Raw genomic sequence first — 17,415 nt, forward strand, 5'->3', positions numbered from 1 at the left:
TGGCACGAGGGGAACCTGTTAGAACACTGGTCGGTGACCGGCAGAACAGGCTGGTGGGGCAGTCAGGCCAGCCAAGCACACAAGGTGTTCCATAGCTGGTGCTGGCCTTGCTCTGCTCTAAGAGAAAACACCCTACCTGGCCCTACACCATGCGTGTGGAGTGCAGTTTCTCACCTGGGAGGAGGAAGAGAAGCCACCCCTGGACACAGATATCAATTAAAATCACTGTCACCTTGATGGCACACAGCTTCTGCTCCAGGTAGGGTCTTCCCCATTTTATTCTGTCAAGATGGCCATCTGCACGAAGAGTAAATGCTGTGGGCTTACCAGTAGGTCAATTTTCTGTATTGGTGGGTCTCTGAAGGTAATCATGAAACTTTATATTTATATTTATATTTATATATATATATATTTATATATATATATCCATTTGCTTGCTCAGTGGTTTCAATCGTGTCTGATTCTTTGTGACCCCATGGACTGTAGTCCACCAGGCTCCTCTGTCCATGGAATTCTCCAGGCAAGAACACTGAAGTGGGTTGCCATTCCCTTCTCCAGCTCACTGGCATGTGCCACCCCAAAACCCCCTCTCGCCCGAGCTCCAGTGGTGAACCCACTACTTGCCATGATCCCGGGGAGGTCTCTTGCTTAGCACTGGCAAAGTGCCAGCCCCTTCCCTAGGACGTGGAGGGCAGCCCTGGCTTCAATATGACCACCACTTTGCCCTGCAGAGGAAAAGCCTGTGAGGCCAGTTAGAAAGCTGCCCGTAGACTCAGGTTCAGACCTCAGGCTGGCACTTTCCATCTGGCCTCCCCAGGGCATCTGAACACTTAGTAGCTGAACAGTACTCTGGAGGTGCTCTCAGCTATTTGTGTAAGTGATGGCTCCCTGTGAGGTGTGTGTATTATTCAGAGAGAGGCAGGGGGACGAGCTGCCTGGGGGCAGAGTCTTGCCGAGTGACTGAGTAATGGGCCTTAGCAAGGGCAGCAGCTCACGGCTGCCAGCCCCCACCCCACCCACATCCACGCTCCAGCCTTTACCAGATCCACTTCCATTTGGTTGAGCCCAGAAGCTCTGAACTCAGAAAAGGGTGGGGTGGTGGGGAGAAATAACCCAAACCCAGGACAGAGAACAGTGTAGAGAAGCCTGTTTAGAAAAGATTTAGGCATAAAGACATTTTTATATTTTTTTAAAACACTAATAAATTCCTTCTCATAAAAATGACAGGAAACCAATTTGGAATGAAAGGGAGAAACTTACAGAATTACCTAAGATACTTGAAAGCAAATGAATGCAAGGGAAAAGAGCTCAGAGCCTCGGCAGTGATGGAGGTAAGAGGCCTTTGCTGGCCCACCTTGAACTCAGTGCTGCCCTGCAGTAGTAGCCTGACTCCATACTATCAGAGGTGCCCTCCTGGAGGCTGTGCGGGTTCAGGGGAGAAAGTCAAGGCATGCGGGGATCCCAGGACCAACATAGCTCTCTATTGAAGATCTTGCCCCTTGAGGTGTCTGCTGAGACCTGGCCTTCCCCCTCCCAGAGTGGGACGTCCAGGTAGGGTTACATGCCCTGTGAGGGTCTTTGAGGGCCTCTTAGCCCTCTGAGTCAGCTGTTTTAAGATTGTCTGGGACTCTGCATTCATTAACCAGGCCTATCTTGTTTCTCTTAGTTCACAATGCATAGAACATTTCTCCTAAAGTTGCGAAACACTGATTTTTTTTAAATGTCTACTTTTATTTTTTCTCAAATCTTAGCTAAATTTTAAATTAGAAAAATATTGTTTTAAAAGACATGTTACCTAGTTTTTTGATTACAGAAGTAACCTACTTTCATACATCTAGAAAAACCGAGAAAAGTACAAAATATTCACCCTTAGTAATATTTGGACGTTGTTGTTCTTTTCTTTCTTTTCAGTGATCCGGGGATGATAAATGCTAGACCCTTGGGTCTTTCTTTGAATTGGGCATTTTTGAGAAGTCCTGGGAAGTAATCTATAAAACACAGTATGCTGTAAAACACACTATACCAGCCCCTTCTCAGAGATGCTCAGAGGAGTTTTGCAGAGAAGTATCATTGTTAGACTTGGTTTACAAAGTCTCAAAATCTTGTTTGATTCCAGAGCACTTTGTTTCATGGAACATACATTGCCATCCTGTGGAACTATTCTGCATACACAGTTTTGAAACTGCTGTTTTATCATGAGAAAATGTAGCAGCCTGCTGCCTTTTCTTGTGATGCCGGCTTGTACGCTCTAAAGAGCAGCTGGTTGACATCCCCAGGCCCTCATATGATGATGTTAATTCAGGGGCTGGTCTTTGAAATACCATTGATTGCAATTCCAGTTTGATATATTGGATAGTTTTATTATTGTGCCTCCTCTTACTGTTCTGTTAAAAACATTCAGTGTCTTGTTTCCTAATGATTATCATCATCATTATCATTAATGACATTTATTGAACATTCACTGCTTCCAGGCACTGTGCTGAGCCCTTCACGTGAATTACCCTATTTAACCTCACACCAGCTTTATCAGTGAGACAATATTATTCTTCTCATTTATTAGATGAGAAAACTGAGGCTCAAATTGGTTAAGTAATGTGCCTGGGGTCAATTAGCTACTAAGTGGTTCAACCGGGATTGAAATTCATATGCCCTGTCTGTTCTTAACCATCACATGCTATTCATTTTAAATATCTCAGGTCCAAGGTTTGCAAACATCCATGGAGATTTAGTGTGCACATCTTAAGATCTTATGGACTTTTCCCCTCAACATATTTATAGCTCTAATCTATCTAATTACCTAGCTGCCTTCCCTTTCTCTTCTGGCCCTTTCCTCTAGCAAGTATTTATTAAATTTCTACTACATTTCAAACACCGACTTAAATGTGAAAATGAAAATTCAGTTTGAGACTTAGTCTCTTTCCTTAGGAGGCTAAGAGTTCAATGTAAGATTCGAATGAGTGAGACAACACAGAGGGATTGCATCTACATCAATGGGAGTCAGAGAGAATCCCCTAGAGTAGCTGATAAGAGAGGTGAATTTTAAAGCATAGATGCCCACTAACAAGGCCAAGGACTGACATTCCAATGTTAGGTATGTGAAAACAGACAGGTATGTGAAGGCCAAGGAGATGCAAGTGCTGGAGCTGGGTTGGGCTGAAATGAAGGCAATGGGCTCAGACAGGAGGAAGACTAGCAGGACAGGTAGTCTGGTCTAGAAGAGACCCTGTGTGCTAAATGGAGGGATTTTAGGTGTATGGAGAATGAGATAATTGTTTGTGTTTTTGAAAAACCCCTCCACCATCAGCGGTGAGCTGCCTGAGGAGGAGAGATTAGGCATAGGGAGTAGAATAAGGAAGCAGGAATTTAGGGGAAAAAATAATATAGAACTTCCCTAAGACAATGACAGTTTGGTTAGATAAGAAGAAAGATGTTAGAGAAAATTCAGGAAAAAAAATTGAGAAGACTTGATTGACTTTTAGATGTGGGAAGTGAATGAGGAATAAAATGACCCCTGGATGTTTGTGGGGATGATGCAGGCAGGAATTGGAAAAAGCAGAATGATAGCCTTAGAAGGTGGACAGTACTGGTGACCATGGGAACCCAGGGGGAGACAGAGCTGGTGGCAAGGAGCCTGTGTGTCTGGCTTGGACAGCTCAGTGGGTGACCCGAACTGTGTAACACTGTTTTGTTTTTTTTAGAAAAAGCATGTTTTTATTTTCTGTGCTCAAATCTTAGCTAAATCTTAAATTTGACAAAATTGTTTTAAGATAAACATTAAGTAATTTTTATTATAGAATTTATATATTTTTATTTTACACATTTAAGAACACTGAGAAAAGTATGAGATGTTTACCCTTCCTGACCTTGTTTGGAGGTTGTGTATTCTTTTTTTCTTCTTCATTCTCCCCCACCTTCTCTCATTTTCTCTCATATGTATGCATTTTATTTAGTCATTTATTCATTTGTTCATCTATTTATTCAACTGGTATTTATTGAACATCAACTCTGTGCCAGACATTGTTATAGGCACTGGGAAAATAGCAGTAAACAGCACAGTATCTCAAGGAGCATAAATTCTAAAGAGAGAAATCTTGACAGTAGATAAGCAAATAGATGTAAAACAGGAAGGAAGGAGGGCAGGGCACATCCTTTGAAAGAATAACATAGCCTGAGCACACAACACAAACTGATTAGAACCAACGGGTCCAAGAGGGTGGACAGGTCGACTTCTCCTAGACCTCGAGCCTCAGTAAACACTCATCAGCAAAATAAATGACAGGCTTTCAAGTGCCATGAAAGTTCTCAGGTGCCATGAAAGTTCTAGGGCTGACCATCAAAGACCAAAAGTGGCACAATTCCGGGAAATCTCAGTGGAGCGTTGCCATTTTATGTAGAGTGGTCTGAAAAGACCTCTGATAACATGAGGCATTCAATAGAGCTGTGAAAGAGTAGACAAGCAAGCTGAGAAGCAAACCCAGGGAAAGAATGTTCTGGGCAGAAGGAAATCGAGTGCCAAGGGCCTGGGATGAAAGAATGCTTAGCATATTTGAGGAACAGCTCATGACTGAAACAGAAGGAGTAAAGGGGAGAATAGTAGATGAAGTCATGGAGGGAGAGGGAGCCAGATCAGAATTGTTAGAGAACAAATTCTTGGAAGGACACACAGAGACCTGTTTAGGAGGCTAATTAAATATTCTGCTGAAGAGATGATGGTGGTCTGGACTGGTGGGGTCATGGTGAAGAGGTGAGAGGCAGGCAGATCTGGATCCATTTCCAAAGCAGTGGGAAGGGATGTGTGAGGCAAGGGTCAGAAGATAACACTTTTAATGGAGCTTTTGGTCAAGAATGTATAATATTTGTTTATGTATATACTTATATATCTTTCTATATAGTTGAAAATAATTTTATATCCTGCTCTGTCCCACCACCATTTACTTATTCTAAATGCAAAAAACTGAAGGATGTGAACAGCAGACATACTTCCTGTTTACTTTTTTTATCCTTATCTCCCCTTTTCTCTTTTTTCTTGTTGGACAAAGAAAATATACACGAATTAAGCCATGCATTCTGGATTTTGCTTGTGAGGGGCCTCCGCTAGAGGCTGCACTTTATTTGAACTGTGTGGCCCGTGGCCAAGGGAAATAAAGTTTAATTAATGCTAATTTTTCTAACCCCTTTCTTTGCCTTTTCAGCAAAATAAAACTACCTTTGGGAGAATGGGCAAAAAAAAAAAAAAAGATAAAACAGATACCACTATACTGCTAAATCTAGCCATTGATACAGCAAAAATATTTTGCTATGTGGCTGCATTTGGTCATAAACAATAGAATAATTTTTATCTTGCTCCTTCCCCTACCTACCTCTCTCTAAGTTTGAACAAGTCAGTTGATTTTCATTTATCTTTATTTCCTTAGAAGATTTAGACAATCCGTGAGTTTGTTTGCACTGGGCTATGATCTGAGTGCTGGTCTTGGTTGGCTGTTATTACAGCTAGATTGTAGAGTATAGAGAGGGCTAGCAAGGGGGCCACCTGCTGGGATGCTCATTAGGGTACATTTGTTGGCCTTTAGTGTCTGTGAAATCACATCAGACTAGCTTCTTAGGGCCCAGCTATTAGGAAGCAATCTTTGCCTATTTTTGTAAGTAACAGTTTTTCCTTAATTAAGTTTAGAAACAAGACCTGTCCTTGTTGTTCGGTAGGAAAGACCCTCAGCAGCTAGTATTTAAGGGGTTGCTTTCCTGCCTTTGGTCTACTTGCTGAAGTAGTTCAAGTGTAGACTATGAGGTGGTCTTGAAGGTAGAGCATTCCCATGAGAAAATGGTATAACATAAAGCCTTAGAGTCTTATGGCTGGATAATTGTTTGAAAGAATCTAATCTGGTCCCATTGTCTTCCTCATTTCCCCATACCCAGATCAAAAAACAAAGCAAACAAAACAAGCAAATGAACACAAACAAAATTCTCCACCACTATCCTCCACTATTACCTCCATCCTATTTTTGAAATGAGGAAGCCCAGGCCTAGAGTGTGAGGGGTCACACAACCTGTGAACTGCAGAGCTAGTGTGAGCCAAGTGAGGCTTGGCTCAGGAGGTTAGCACCAAGAACCCAGTGGCTGCCATGAAAACCCAAACACATTTGCTGCTGGTTACTCTTTGGCCCTGGCTTTTGATTACATCACAAGTGAGGGCAGTGACACATCTCACCTGGACCACTGCAGTGGCCTTCAAAGTAAAATCCCTTTATAATCCTTTCTCTCCTCCAGTTCCTACTGGAAAGATCTGGGGCACTGAGAGCTGAGGGAGGTTGGGGCAAAGGAGTGGAAGCTTGGAGCCGCACGGAGATGAAACCAAGAGTTGTGACATGGAGCTGCCTTCAGTGGAGAGCTATATTTGTTTATGAGCCTTATTCCTGCTGAGAGTGGAAAACACTTAATCTTAGAAATTCAAGCTACATCATTCTCTTCTGATAATAATAATAGCCTCTTTAGAAAAAATTACTTTCCTCCTTTCAAGGGCTTCCCCTACCTCCTCTTGCACAAAGAGGCATCTTGGTTAGTTGCATGGAAAATCCATGTATCCTCTTGGCATTGGGATATTTATTCTCTAGGACTTTGCTGAATCTGTGAGTGCTTGAGGTTGATGAATCTACCTGTGACCAGGCATGTCACTTCTGGTGTTCCTTTTATCCTCTACAGGGTTGCTTGTGTGTCCTTATGACAGGGCAGATGGCTTCCTGCAGTGTGAGTGATCCAAAAGACCAAGGCAAAAACTCCAGTCCCTTTATAAACTAGCCGTGGAAGCCATATGTTCCCACCTTTGCTGTATTCTGTTGGTCACACAATCAAACTCTGATGCATTGTGGAAGGGACCTATATAAAGGTGCAAATATGAGGAGACAGGGATCATTGGCGTCCATCTTGGAGGCTAGTTTCCATAGCAACTGAGGTGTGTGTGCTCTGGTGGGAACAGATGACCCAGCAGACAATTTAGAGAGCTCTATATACCATCACTAAATTCACTGCTCTGTCAGTGAAACTTTCAATAACATATACACTGTGGGAAGGACTGGAGATTAGGAGGAACTCAAATATTTCTCATGTGGAAATATTCTTACTCACAGACTCTTCATGTTCCTTAGTCTTGGAATTACAAATAACACCCCCTCTGACATTTTGTTATGTCAGAGGTAAATATTTAGAAATCCATTCTCGGTGAGCACCTTAGAGGGTAATGTGTCTTAAGTGTCATTTAGTATTGTGCAACCATCTCAGCCAAGGCATCCTCTAGATAGTAACTTGTTATTTCTCTTAATTTATGGGTGGTTTGTCATTGAGACTTACTGGGAGAAGAAAAGGAGGACCCAGAGGACCCATGAAGTCTTTCCACCAGTCTTTATTTTCGATAAAGACAGTCCTTCTCACTTTTGTTAACAAAATTCATGCAGTGCAGTACACATTTATGGAATCTCACCATGTTAGAACTGAAAGAGATTTCAGCAATCATGCATTCCAGCTCCATTCTTTCACAGGGAAGGAAGCCAATGCCCTGATCAGTGAGGAGATTTGTCTATTATCAGACAGCTTATCAGAAGCAAATTGAGAACTAGAAGCCAAATTCTTAACCCCAGTCCATTGTGTTTCTTACTACTCCAAGCTGTTTCTAAATCCTCATTTCAAAAAATTTTTGATGTAAAATATTCTGCCTTTATCACAAGCTTTCTGATATAGATCATTCTTTTTTTAAAAAAGGAAGTCATTATTAATTCTTCTGGAGTCAGAGTCTATTTTGAGAATTCCATGTCGGTTATAGGCTCACTTCCAGAAATATGCATATACTCACCTAGACACACAAGATTTGATGCACAAATTCAGGGAGTGCAGACCACCTGAAGGCCATCCTAGGGGAGTGAGCAAGTCAAGTCACAAAGCCCTGTTTAAAAGTTTATTTATAAATGTTGCTTTAAAAATTAATGTGTTCTGTACTTCCAAAATTATACTGTAAAAATATTCTTGATGAGCTTTGTTTCCCCAGCATTTAAACAACATTTTCATTTAGATTATATTACCATCTTTGGAAGTTGAATTGTCTTCTGGCTTCTCCACTTACAATGATTTTTCCTTAAGCCCAAAATATTTCTTTAATGCATCTTCCAAAGGATTCTCTTTCAGGTCTCTCCTTGTCTTGGGAGATCACCTTTATCTCATTTAATTGAGAATACTTTTGTTTTATAGACTGTTTGATATTTGAAAGACTGTGAGGTTAAATCCACCACCTGTAGACTTTCCCCCACTGTGCATCAGGCATTATTTCATCACTACATGACAATTCCAATCAGAATTCAAAGCTTGCACTGACAGCTTGAGTCTGTGGGGTCATGTCTAAGTTTATCACCTAACAATCCAGCAATAGGTTTCTTTGGGTGGTTCATCTAAGTCATTCATTCTGCTGTCCAGCTAGATGAGTGTTTCATATCTTTCATATTTTCCTCCCTCCTCAAATTCCAGTGCCCCTTCCCTTATCCTCATCTCAGATGAAGACCTTATTTTCTATTTCACTAATAAATTGAAGCAACCTGAAGAGAACCTTCACAGGCTCCCATAGCCATATCCTCCCAACTCTCTGCACCTATACTGTGGGGACCAGGTGCTCGCTGATTAGGATAAATGAACTGTTCAAGGTCAGTCCCTGCTCATGCATTAGGTCTTATTCCTTCTTTCCTGCTCAAAGACAGCTTCAGCACTCTCTTCTTTTTACTCAAATGTAAATCAAACTCTTCTTTCTGTACTGAATTGCTCCAATCAGCATGTGACCCTACCATGATTTCTCCACTGTACAACAAAGCTATGATCAGACTTCTCTACTCTCAGTTACAGCAAAACTCCTTGAAAGACTTGTCTCTACCCTCAAGAGTCCATTTGTACTCCTCTTATTCTCTTCTGAACCCACTGCAACCACGTTTTTACCCCCACCACTCTGGAGAAACAGCTCTGGTCAAGGTCAGCAATGAATGCCATGCTGGTTACCACAACTACTTACCCAGCCTTGCATGTGCCACCTATTGTGTCTCTGAGACCTGTCCCCAAACTTCCTGTTTGTCAAATGCTCAGGCTATCACAAATGGAAGGAAGGTGATTTTACCCATGTGTGCTCCCCAAATTTGATAATGCTTCATATCCAGCCCCCTTTTTTTATACAATGAAAATTATGAAACAATTAAGTCCATTCAATGGACTTGTATGGACTTTCATTTCACATGGCATGAAAATGACTTTCATTTATATGGAATGGAAAAATGGACTTTCATTTTACAATGAAAATGTAAAATTTTCTAGTCTGCACATACAAAGAGGTGCATTGGCAACTATCCAATAACTCTGGACTGTTTAGGCAAAGAGATAAAATAACCGAGACATTCTGCTGCCCCTGGCCCCTAATCTCTTGGCCTTAGTTGGAGCTATTTGGGCTTGAAGGATGTGAGCGATGTTTGCTCACATCTCAGTGTTTGCTTTCCCTTTTCCTGGGGAGAAGGTCCCAAAGTCTAGAATGTCACATATCTTACTTCAAAGGAAAATGCACAGCATGAAAATGGAGTTTTAGGAGCCAAGCAAGCTGCACCCTATTTAACAGACAGCAACTACGATGGTCTCCGTGGGCCCTGGAGTGGATGGCCACGCATCAGACTCCGATGGGAGGCTCAGACTGACGGACAAGACAGTGGTGGTGGACTCTGGCGGGTGGGGAAAGCATTCCTAATAGAGCTCCAGTGGAAGGCACTGTGTTACAAGTTATTCGCAATTTACTGCAGCGGAACATATACGTCTTCCTCACCAACCAAGAGGAGAAAAAAAGGAACTCAATTCATCTTTTAAGAACTCAGACTATTTCTTCTTTGTCTCCTCATGGGGCATTCTCCATTCTATCTCCTTCCAGAATGAAAGGTTCATTTATTTTCCTAGATAAGGTCTGAATAAGGGCAAGATATAATTTAAATGCAGTCAAGGCTTAAGATAAATCAGTCATAAAGAGGCAATTATTTTATATTAAATCTGTGTCCTTTCTAAAAAGGAATTTGTATTTATCAATTAACTCATTTTCACCATTTAATTTTTCTAAAGGAGATCATGAACTTAAAAAAAAAATCATGATTTTTTTTCTATTTGTAGAAAGATTTAGATAGCTTGGCGATTCATATCATATTACAGTCATCTTTTTTCATCAACATTTTATAAATACTGAGAAGTACTGTAGATTTCATTTTTTAACTTAAACATCTAAAACTCATGCTACATTTCTGTCATACTTTCCAGATTACTAGATTAGTGTTAGGAATACACAACAGGCAACTGAGCACAGCAAAAAATCCAATGTCATTTGCAACCAGGCTTGAGTGTGAATTTCAAGCCTGCACTGCAAGATCTGGGACTTGCTATTTAATCTTACAACATCTCAATATCCTCAACCAAAAATGGGGACACAAAGGACATATAATTGTATGTCCATTCATCCAAGTGAATATCCATTGTTTTTGCCTGTTTGTCATGCATTTTCTTTTCGTCTAAACCAGGTCATTTTTTTTTTTCCCTTAGGAACTGTCCCTCCCCAATTCTTGGCCCATAGAGTCCTGCTGGAACCCATCTCCCTCTAGGTTTGGGGTTGGACACATGAACTTCCAGTCAGGGCATCACATTTCCTTGGCTAGAGTGACAGGTGATAGGTATTTGTTCAAGAAAGACCCTCTGTCAGCAAATCTACTGATGGTCAACTATAACTTTCAACTAGACATTGAAGGTTCTGTGGTAACAGAATCCATTAGGAAAATGATAGTGAACAAGACCCCTAATATGCCTGCTTGGACCTACAATCCAGCTGGGAAGACAGACTTTAAATAAATAAAGACAGAGGACAAGACAGTGTCTGTGATAATTAGGACTATGATAGAGCTGTGGAGGGGAAAGTCAGGGCTCAGAGAGCATGTTGGAAACGAGGGTTAAAAGTCACTTTCCTGAGACTGTCTTGAGTCCCTTTCCTTATCCGTAGAATGAGATGGACACAATTGTCCTTCCTACTGTCCCCTATGGGGTTTCAGGAGGATGAAATGAGTAAGCAAATGTGAAAGAAAGTACCCTACATGTACAGGGATATTATTAGACATAGTCTATGGTGCAGTTCATGAAACAATGGTACCTAGTAAATTTAGGACTATGGAAAGAAGGAAAAGAGTAGGAAATGATATATTTATGGAAGAGTAAATCAATTATTTGGAGGAAAATTCATTATATACTTGAATAGCTAGAAGGTTTAGAAACGTATCTTTCCTATTGTTGCTTTTGGCATCCGGTCCCATAACTTCATGGGAAATAGATGAGGAAACAGTGAAAACAGTGTCAGACTTTATTTTTGGGGGCTCCAAAATCACTACAGATGGTGACTGCAGCCATGAAATTAAAAGACGCTTACTCCTTGGAAGGAAAGTTATGACCAGCCTAGATAGCATATTCAAAAGCAGAGACATTACTTTGCCAACAAAGGTCTGTCTAGTCAAGGCTTTGGTTTTTCCTGTGGTCCTGTATGGATGTGAGAGTTGGACTGTGAAGAAGGCTGAGTGCTGAAGAATTGATGCTTTTGAACCGTGGTGTTAGAGAAGGCTCTTGAGAGTCCCTTGGACTGCAAGGAGATCCAATCAGTCCATGCTGAAGGAGATCAGCCCTGGGATTTCTTTGGAAGGAATGATGCTGAAGCTGAAACTCCAGTACTTTGGCCACCTCATGCAAAGAGTTGACTCATTGGAAAAGACTCTGATGCTGGGAGGGATTGGGGGCAGGAAGAGAAGGGGACGACAGAGGATGAGATGGCTGGATGGCATCACTGACTCGATGGACATGAGTCTGGGTGAACTCCGGGAGTTGGTGATGGACAGGGAGGCCTGGCGTGCTGCAATTCATGGGGTCGCCAAGAGTCGGACATGACTGAGTGACTGAACTGAACTGAACTGAATATTTGTTGAGATCTTTTCCAAATCTGCTAAGACCTTTTCTTCCCCCCGACTCCCCTCACATCTGAGTCCTGAGCAGAGAAAATCTGTTTGCTTCTAATACCCAGCCAAGGTTGTGTTTTATTCTTTATTTCTCAACACTACCCAAAATACCTCCAGACATGTATACTGAGATCCTAGTGCTTGTCCAGCTCTACCCTAAGAGCTCTGTGCAATGTGACACAAGCCATCTCAGCATTTTTCCACTTCCCCCAGCCCTAGTCTACCTCCCCTTCCTCATTCTTGGTGGGTGACCTCTCAGCCACACACATACACACTCCTGTTTTTCCTGAGAGGAATAGGGCTTCATGGACAGTAGGGGTTCCTTCCTTTTCAATGCTTGTGTCCTCTTCTATTGAACCTGCCTCAGAAGGGTCCTTTTTCCCTTCTGAGGCTAAACATAAGACTAACTCTGACCTATTCCTCTTTTTAAAATTTATTTTATATTAGATTACAATTGAGTAACAATGTTGTGTTAGTTTCAGGTATATAGCAACATGATTCAGTTATACATATACACGGATTTATTCTCCCTGCCCATTCCTTCTTCATTCCAGTCTTGGTCCTTCATTTACCCAACAAACGTTTCCTTTTGTCCATGCACAGGCGTCTCCTCTATTTTGGAAAGAGAATAGCTCTTGACCCTACTCCATCTTCAAACCAGCATGCACTTTCTCTCCTTCCCACTTCTACTACTTTCTGGATGAGTTCCCCACACCTCCACCTCCTCACTACTGGCTTTTTCTGAATCTGATTCCTGTCTCTCCTGCTACTGAGATTGCCCCCAAGAAAGGCTCTATGACTTTTAAACAACAAACAAAGGTGTTTTCTCAGTCCCCTTCCTCTCTGACAAGAGCAAGAATATATGAAGGGGAACCAAAGACTCAGGCAATACAAAAAATCAGAAGGGGCCTGAAGAGGATTGGATCCAAGTTTGGGTTTATTCATGGCCCCATGTGCCTCTCTTTCCCTCTCTTCCTTTGAGTGGTCATCAACAGTTGTCTCTGGTTGTGATCCCAGGTTCTTCCTCTTCAGCCCTGGCCTTTCTTTAGTCACTTGGGACCACTGGAGCTCTGGTGTTACAATTTGTAATGTAGTCTGTGAATGGCATGAACAATTTACATGGCTTTTAAATGTTCTCTCTATTATGTCATCAAAACTCTGGGACTTAATTAAGGCATGCCACCCAAGGCTTGTGAGGCTCCTTGTCCATCCTCCAAAAGAAAAAGAGCTTTACTTAGAATGCATGGAAATAAATGCAGCCTGTCTGAACAGAGTAAGTCCTCAAAGCACAGGAGCCGTTATGAGTATTAATGAACACATGGGTTCATGGAGAATCATCCCCCTCATGGACTTGTCAGCCAATCTACCTGTTTTCTCCATTTTCTAGTACTCAGAAAAAAGTTGGTTTGCAGTAATGGTTCTCAAGAGAATATAATAAAAGATCAGATTCCTCTCTTTTCTCATATGCCAGAAATGAGAACCACCTTGTCCTTCCCTGGCCTCTATGGGGCTGTTGTGTGGCCCATTTCCTTTTGTCAACCATCATATTAACAGTGTGAGGAGACTGACTGTGCTGCCTTCCACCCCCTCCCCCTTTGCATTGGCCTAAACCACTGAATCAACCATTTCCTAGGTCAACTACTTGATCATCATTGACATGATCTGAGCCTCAACATGTGTTCTTTGTAAACTGTGTGGACTGAAACTTCTGTATATAAAGAAACAGGAAGATTTTAGCATTCAGTTTTAATGTTTCCACTCTGAATAAACCACTCAAACTTTGTACATCTCAGTGTAGTTAGAGAATATTTGTCTAGATACAAAATGCCATAATTTTTCTTTTGATCAATTCAGGATTCCAGCTCAATTTCTCGTAGCTAGAGAAATCCCTAAGGTCTCAGTACTAGGAATAGGTGTGCCTCCAAACAAGATTGTTCTTTTTATCTTTTGGTACTAAGAAGCATGGAGTGGCCCATAGTTCCCTTTGCAATGGCCACAAGGAAGCTCAAGCTCAAATTTGCAGCCTGATGTTGGTAAAGGCAATGATCTACATACACTAGTAAAATGTAAGGTCTATGTTTTATATGTAAACTCAGATGGTAAAGAATCCACCTGCAATGTGGGAGACCTGGGTTCGATCCCTGGGTTGGAAAGATTCCCTGGAGGAGGGCACGGCAGCCCACTCCAGTATTCTTGCCTTGAGAATCCCCACAGACAGAGGAGCCTGGTGGGCTACAGTCCACAAAGAGTTGGACATGACAGTGACTAAGCACACACACACATCCTTGGTTTTGCTTTACTTTTTCCTACTTTTACCTGAATCCCCAACCTTTTTCTCACTTTTCAGATTTTGTTTTTATTTTTATATCATTGGCAAACATAAGTCATACTAAAATAAAATGCAAACTCTTAGAACTGCCGAAAAAGCAACCCCATCTCATGTTGCCCCCGATTACCCTTCTAAATGCATCCCCGTCACTTTTTCCCTAGTTCACCCTGACCACTGCTGCTCTTTACACTCTCCAAGCACTTTTCTGTCTCAGAGCTTTTGCACTTGCTATTCCCTCTCCCTGCCATGCTCTTCCTTATTCAGGCTCACCCCTCCCTTCATTCAGGCCCCTGCTCCAATGCCACCTCTTCAGATAGGCTGCTTCTGCTCTCCATGTCTAAAGCAACATCCCCTTATCCCTTTTGCCTCATACTCTGCTTTTCTTATATTAGAAACTTTATCATGACCTCACATTACAGAATATTTTATATGAGGCAGACTAGGGGAGTGGTTTGAGAAGGCAATGGCACCCCACTCCAGTACTCTTGCCTGGAAAATCCCATGGACCGAGGAGCCTGGTGGGCTGCAGTCCATGGGGTCGCTAAGAGTCGGACACGACTGAGCGACTTCACTTTCACGCATTGGAGAAGGAAATGGCAACCCACTCCAATGTTCTTGCCTGGAGAATCTCAGGGACGGGGGAGCCTGGTGGGCTGCCATCTATGGGGTCGCACAGAGTCAGACACGACTGAAGCAACTTAGCAGCAGCAGCAGCAGCAGGGGAGTGGTTATGAGCACAGACTGGGGAACCGAACTGCATTTATATTTTAGCTTTACCACTTACCAGCTGTGCAGCCTTGGACAAGTGATTTCACCTCTCTGTGTTTCAATCTCTTCCTCTGTAAATAAAAAACATACAAAAATGGCATCAGCTGCTGCTGCTAAGTCGCCTCAGTCATGTCCGACTCTGTGCGACTCCATAGACGGCAGCCCACCAGGCTCCCCTGTCTCTGGGATTCTCCAGGCAAGAACACTGGAGTGGGTTGCCATTTCCTTCTCCAATGCATAAAAGTGAAAAGTGGAAATGAAGTCGTTCAGTCATGTCTGACTCTTCGTAACCCCATGGGCTGCAGCCTACCAGGCTCCTCCATCCATGGGATTTTCCAGGCAAGAGTACCAGAGTGGGGTGCCATCACCTTCTCTGTAGTAAGTACTACTTTTTGTATAACCCCTACTTGATCTGTCTTATGTATCACTATATCTTTAGCTTGAAGAACAGTGCCCCGTATATGGTTGTATTTAAATACTTGTTTAATCAATTCTCTTTGGGAATAAAGTAAGGACATTAAAAGTTAAATAAACGCATTTTAAACCTGAAGTTAAAAAGAATACTGGGCTGAGATTTGAAAGATGGAGATTTCAGTTCTTTCTTTGTCACTTACAAGTTAGTTGATTTTAGGCAAATTAGTTAAAATTTGCCCAAATCAACTACAAAACTAGAATGAGACATCTCAGCTCTGCTCCAGAGGCAAAGGGAAAGTAAATTAAAGCTTTTACAAACCTGCATTTGCTCCATAAATAGATGCGATATGGTTCCCCAAGGAGAAAATGAAGCTGTTTATTAAGCGCTCCTATGAGGCAGGCTCTGAATTAAGAGCCCTGGGAATGTGGAGGCTAAAGGCTTGCTTCACCTTGGGAATGCATGGACTAAAGACTTTTTTTGTCAGCTCCAAAGGAACTGACAGAATTGTAAGGAAGACAGAAAAGTCAGCAATTACAACAGAGTGATGAGTGCTCTGGCTGAGGTCCATTCCAGAAGCACAGAGGAGAGGCACTTCTAGGTATGACCTTCACACTGAAACGTGGAGGATAAAGTGGATATGTCTGGGTGGAAAGAGCTGTTTTAGACAAGGGTGTGTGTGCAGATGTGGAGCTGTTTTCATAGCATGATTCAGGATCTGAAGGTAGTGCAGCCTGCCAGGTGGCAGGTGCCTGAGAGGAAATGGCAAACGATGATGCAGAACAGGTAGGCAGGGATCAGGTCTTATGGGGTGATGCTAAGAGTCTCCTCCTTACTCCCCCACTCTTCCCTAAAAGTGGCCTGAGTACCCCCACAGCTCAAAGATCCCTTTTTGCCCCAGGAGCCCTTCTAACTCCTGTTGGCCTCAATGCCACCTGCTGATATGTATGTCCTGGGCCTGGGGGATGCCAACAGCATTTCTCAGAGAGGAACTGGATGATAACTCCAGTCATCGGACCTGGCCAAATTTTTCCTAGGCAAATATACATTAAACCTTCCAATGCTTAAGGAGAAGGCTGAAGAGAGTGTGTAGGCAGAAGAAAAAGAAGGGCAGCAGGAGTTAGACTCAATTGTATTCTCTTAAACTCCTTGACCCTATTTCTCCTTTTCCCCAAATTATTTCTTTCATCGCCTTTTCCCATCATGGCAAATGAGTTATCCTGACGGCTCCAATTCTCCAACCTGCTCTGTAGCTGTGCCCTTTGTCTCGTGAGTTGTGGCATGAAAGAGCTAGATGTATTTCCCCACCCCCTTGATATGGCTTGGCCACGTGACTCTCTTTGGCCGTAAGAAATCATTGGAGGTGCTGGCAGGCAGGTTCCAAGCCTAGCCCTTAATTCCCTGGAACCTCACCTCTATCACGAGGGAAAGCCTGGGCTGCAAGAAGAGACCAAGTGTGAGATTGCCAAGTCATCCGCTCTGAGGCTGTTCTAGAGCAGCAACCGCCTCCACCCCCGGCCCAAGCCAGTCAGGCAACTGACTGCAGAAGCATGCAACTGACTGCAGAAGCATGAACCAGGCCAGCTGAGATGCGCCAAGCCCTGACTACCAGCAGAACCACTTATCCAATCCTTAGGCTTGGGAAAGATCATTAATGGTTGTTGGTTAAACTACAGAATTTTAGGTTTGTTATTCTGAAAAGCTAGCTAATATTTTTACCAATATTCAATTCCATTTGGTTCTTCCTTCTCCTAGAAATGTTGGGGAGGCATTACCCTGGTGAGCAAGTTAGGGAGAGGGCTTGAGTCACCATATGGGGACTTCTTTATTTTTTCATATCAGGATGTAAAGTTTCTATTGGTATGAGTACT

At 42.5% G+C, this 17,415-nt stretch overlaps 1 long non-coding RNA gene across 3 annotated transcripts in view; it reads right to left on the reverse strand.

The window, feature by feature from the left end:
- Window positions 1-17,415, reverse strand: part of LOC133246239 (uncharacterized) — a 458,519-nt gene that overhangs the window by 217,117 nt on the left and 223,987 nt on the right. For all 3 annotated transcript variants that reach the window (XR_009735972.1, XR_009735973.1, XR_009735971.1), the window contains exon 2: window positions 15,149-15,203. This is a non-coding gene — a long non-coding RNA (uncharacterized LOC133246239). The remainder of the gene's footprint in view (window positions 1-15,148; window positions 15,204-17,415) is intronic.

The sequence above is a fragment of the Bos javanicus genome, chromosome 4, assembly GCF_032452875.1.
Source record: "Bos javanicus breed banteng chromosome 4, ARS-OSU_banteng_1.0, whole genome shotgun sequence".
Classification (NCBI taxonomy): Eukaryota; Metazoa; Chordata; class Mammalia; order Artiodactyla; family Bovidae; genus Bos; species Bos javanicus.